We start from the raw sequence: 4,586 nt of genomic DNA, 5'->3' as shown, positions 1-4,586 counted from the left end.
ATTCTAAACGAGCAATGTATAGTGCAGAGAATCATTGTACCATTTAATCCACTGTGAAATATATTTTCAATAACCAAACTCATTTAATTGTAACCAGTTGAAGCATTTTTTTGGTTTGATCCAAAGACAATTTTTTACAGTGTCCTGCACTGGGCTGGCTATGCATCCGTCATTGCTGCACCATAGTCAAAAGGGTCTGTGTTTTGTATTTTACCTCCACAGCAGAGGATAGTGGCCTAGAACAGCACCAGGTCACTGTCATCCAACTCTAAGGAGTTAAACCTCATGGCGAACTGGAACTTGGGCTCCATCATGTCACTGAAGGGCCACTGTAGACTCTTGAGGAACTCCCGGGTAATGAACCCTCCTCCGCTCACCACCAGGAGGCCATCTTTGTTCATACAGGAGGCAGGGGGGGTGAAGAGGGCCTCATACAGCCCGTACTTCAACAGTCACCTGCAGAGTATGGGGGTCAGTCAAGCCAGTTAACTTCAATTAATTCTGGAAGAAAATGTAGATTATATTAGTATAAGAGGTAGAAAACTATTCTCAAGTGGATTGTTTTTTGCAGAAGACTCATCCATAAAACAACAACAGACATTTCATAAGGAATATGATACAATATACACAACATGAACCACACATTGTACATAAAGTTCTACAATATCCTTAAACTGGTCACCCATTTGGTCATTCAGGTCCAGGCACTGGAAGCCTGGTACGGACTTGGTGAATTCTGTGAGCTCTGTCATAGTCTCCACAGAGAAGCATTGGGAGCAGTGGAACAGCCTGGCCTCTGCCTCCCTCTCCTGGAGTTCCTCGGGCCCAGACCCTGCTCCATCTGGGCCGACACCACCTCCTCCTCCTCCACCTACCAGCTTGGCCATCACCATCTGCTCAGCCAGCAGGACTGTCTCCATGTTGTGGATGACAAAAGGCTGCCGGAAAGAAGGGAGAAAGACCAACCCAGTTTGTAAATAATACAGTTTTATAAGCATAGTTACGTAATGTATAGTATATTACACATTCTAGACCAGTTTCCTGGGTCCAGATTAAACCTAGTCCATGATTAAAAATCATTCTCAATACAAAATCTTAATTGAAAGTGTGTTTTAGACCAACATGGCTGGGTCTGGTAAACGTGTCCTAAATGTTGTGCATGATATAGGCTGCCAGAAAGGGGCGCCAGTGAGCAGTCACTGACTAGGAGTACACTGTAAAAATGTTTTTATTGCCCCAGTAAATTACTGTATAATCAACAGTAACATATTGTATAAACTGAATACAGTAGATTACTGTAAATTCCATTGTGGAAAAGAATTCACTGACAGGAAATATTGTTTAAAACACAGTAGCAGTTCACTTACCAATCAAAAAGAATGCCACACAAAAAGCACACGGGCAACAAAATCAAAGCTCATCCTCTGGAGCAAGAGAGAAAAACAGTTTTGCTAATTATTATTATATACAATTAATATTTTAGTCTTAGTTAATTGGTATCTGTTTTGTTATTTTATATACATTGCTTTCTTTGTGGCCATGCTGTTTTATAATAAAGAAAAAATATACAATTAGAAAGGCACATCATACAAATAAATAACTTTGTAAACCAAGCACACACAAGATAGAAGCTATATGTAAAACTTAGATCCCATGTGGAAATTAGACAAATTGCACTTAGTCTGATTTCAAACAACTCTCACTCTCCCCTTCCCTTACAATAGATTACAGTACCTGTAATGGTACCGTCAATGGATTACAGTAGAGGCATTGATACCATAAAACAGTTTTGTTTACGGTAACTTACTGGCAGCCAGTTACATGTAAAATAACTGTAATCGTTATCACATTTCCCAGCATGCTCTACTGCAGGTTGAATTTTTAGTATGTACATTGATTGATTATTCTTATGCTACACAAAGATAAATCATATCTTAATTATATACATGTTTCTAAACTAATCCAATGAGTTAGCTTTTTTGCACCCGATACTGAAATGGTTGTTCCAGTTTAAATGGCTTAACTCAAGGGTGTCAAACTCATTTGACGGAGGTCCGAGTGTCTGCAGATTTTTGTTATTTTCTTTCATTAAGGTCCTAGCCAACCAGGTGAGGGGAATTCCTTACCAATTAGTGACCTTAAGTCATCACTCAAGTACAAGGGTGAAGTGAAAACCTGCAGACACGTGGCCCTCTGTGGAATGAGTTGGACATGTGCACTAGGTGAAAAGTATGAGTGTGGGGATGACATTATAAATATTCATGTTTCGTAGTTCGGAATAATTTGACATATTCGCTTACGATCTCACTTGGTGAAGGCCACAGGACTGAACATGGATGAATGCAACAACCATGTCTCTGTCTCTTACAAATACAGTCGTGTTAACTCTACAATTCATTCAAAGGGCACTCCGGGAAATATGTAGCTTCATGTAGCTTTACAAATGTAGCTTTACAGTAAGAATATGTTACCGTAAAATGACTGCAGTAGCACTATTGGTACTGTAATTAATTAGAGTAACAGTATTGCATACCATAAAATACAGTACGGTAACATGCTTTTCCTGTTTTACAGTAACTTACAGTAACTGGCTGAGAGTATGTTACTGTAAAAACAACTGGATTCTTTTTACATTAAAGCAAAGTAATGAAATTCTCCCACTCACCGGTGTGCAGATCTTGCTGGTCAGTATGATTTGTGCTTTAGCCTTGTTCATGTTGAAGTTCTTCATGTTGTCTTTATGGATCTGTCTGACCAGGGTCTTGTGGCCCACCTGCCTGAGGTCTCCTCCCGCCTCTCTGTCCCCCATCTGACTGAGGCATCCGACCAAACCGGATAGCTGTGGTGTAGACCAGGTAAATGCACACATACAGTAACAGTCAAAAGTTTGGACACAACTACTCAATTCAACCATGAAGGCATGATTCACACAGTCTCCTCTGAACAGTTGATGTTGAGATGTGTCTGTTACTTCAGCTGCAATTTCTGAGGCTTGTAACTGTAACGAACTTATCCTCTGCAGCAGAGGTAACTCTGGGTCTTCCTTTCCTGTGGCGGTCCTCATGAGAGCCAGTTTCATCATAATGCTTGATGGTTTTTGCTGAAACTTTCAAAGTTCTTGAAATGCTTCGGATTGACTGACCTTCATATCTTAAAGTATTGATGGACTGTCGTTTTTCTTTGCTTATTTGAGTTGTTCTTGCCATAATATGGACTTGGTCTTTTACCAAATAGGGCAATCTTCTGTATACCACCCCTATGTTGTCACATCACAACTGATTGGCTCAAACACATTAAGAAGGAAATAAATTGTCACGCGGAGTGGAACAGAGGAACCCAAGAGCAGACTCAGACGAGGAGACTGGCATGAGGTAACCAAGGTATTTATTGAAACACAGGGGGAAGATGGGGTGCAGGCCAGGGGAAGCTCGGCGGGTTGCAGGTGTGGAGGCCAGGTGTGGAGGCTGAGGCTGGAGCGAGGGGAGTTGGGACTGGGTTAACAGGTCCAGAGAGGAATCCCAGGACGCAGTGGAGTGGGGGGGTCCAGGACAGAGTAACAGGACTGATGAGACGTGGGACTGGAGACGGGCCAAAGTCAGAGCGGGCAGAACTGTAGCGGAGAGGAAAACAGCGTCAGGCAAGGGAAACCAGGATCTTAGCAGGCACAACCGGCTAAAAACCACAGAGTAGAGGTTACGATCTGGCAGCATGGAAGTGGCAGGACTGAGTATTTGTAGAGGTCTTGATTATGGAACAGGTTGCAGCTGGTGGGGATCAGCTCTGCCTCCAGCACACCTGTCTCCACCCACACAATCACACACACAGAGAAGAAGAGGGAGAAAGCACTGGGGGAGTGGCGGCAGGTTAGGGAGACACAGGATGAGAAGTAGAGGGTGTGTCAGGAGCAGATGTAACAGACGGTCCACAAATTAACTTTTAACAAGGCACACCTGTTAATTGAAATGTATTCCAGGTGACTACCTCATGGTTGAGAGAATGCCAAGAGTGTGCAAAGCTGTCATCAAGGCAAAGAGTGGCTACTTTGAGGAATCTGAAATATAAATTATATTTTGATTTGTTTAACACTTTTTTGGTTACTATGGGATTCTTCCATATGTGTTATTTCATAGTTTTGATGTCTTCACTATTATTCTACAAAGTAGAAAATGGTACAAATAAAGAAAAACCCTGGAATGAGTAGGTGTGTCCAAACTTTTGACTAGTACTGTACACATGCCATTGAGTTTGCCATTGTAGAAAAAGAAAGCAACTGCTGCACTTGTCTGTGACTGGTCTATAACAGCCCCACGTTGAGAAGTGGCTTTGACCTCATTGAATCCCCGACCCCTACAGAGCTATTGTAGATAACTCACTGTGTGTGTGTGTGTGTCAGATCAAATCAAATCAAATTTGTCACATACACATGGTTAGCAGATGTTAACGCGAGTGTAGCGAAATGCTTGTGCTTCTAGTTCCGACAATGCAGTAATAACCAACAAGTAATCTAGCTAACAATTCCAAAACTACTACCGTATAGACACAAGTGTAAGGGGATAAGAATATGTACATAAAGATATATGAATGAG

At 41.8% G+C, this 4,586-nt stretch overlaps 1 pseudogene; it reads right to left on the bottom strand.

Annotated features, from left to right (window-relative positions):
• Positions 1-236: 236 nt before the first annotated feature.
• Positions 237-2,809, bottom strand: LOC123995511 (annotated as a pseudogene).
• Between the last annotated feature and the right edge of the window lie 1,777 nt (positions 2,810-4,586).

The sequence above is a fragment of the Oncorhynchus gorbuscha genome, linkage group LG14, assembly GCF_021184085.1.
Source record: "Oncorhynchus gorbuscha isolate QuinsamMale2020 ecotype Even-year linkage group LG14, OgorEven_v1.0, whole genome shotgun sequence".
Taxonomy (NCBI): Eukaryota; Metazoa; Chordata; class Actinopteri; order Salmoniformes; family Salmonidae; genus Oncorhynchus; species Oncorhynchus gorbuscha.
The sequence above is the reverse complement of the archived record's forward strand: the minus strand, read 5'-3'. Positions and strand labels throughout refer to the sequence as shown.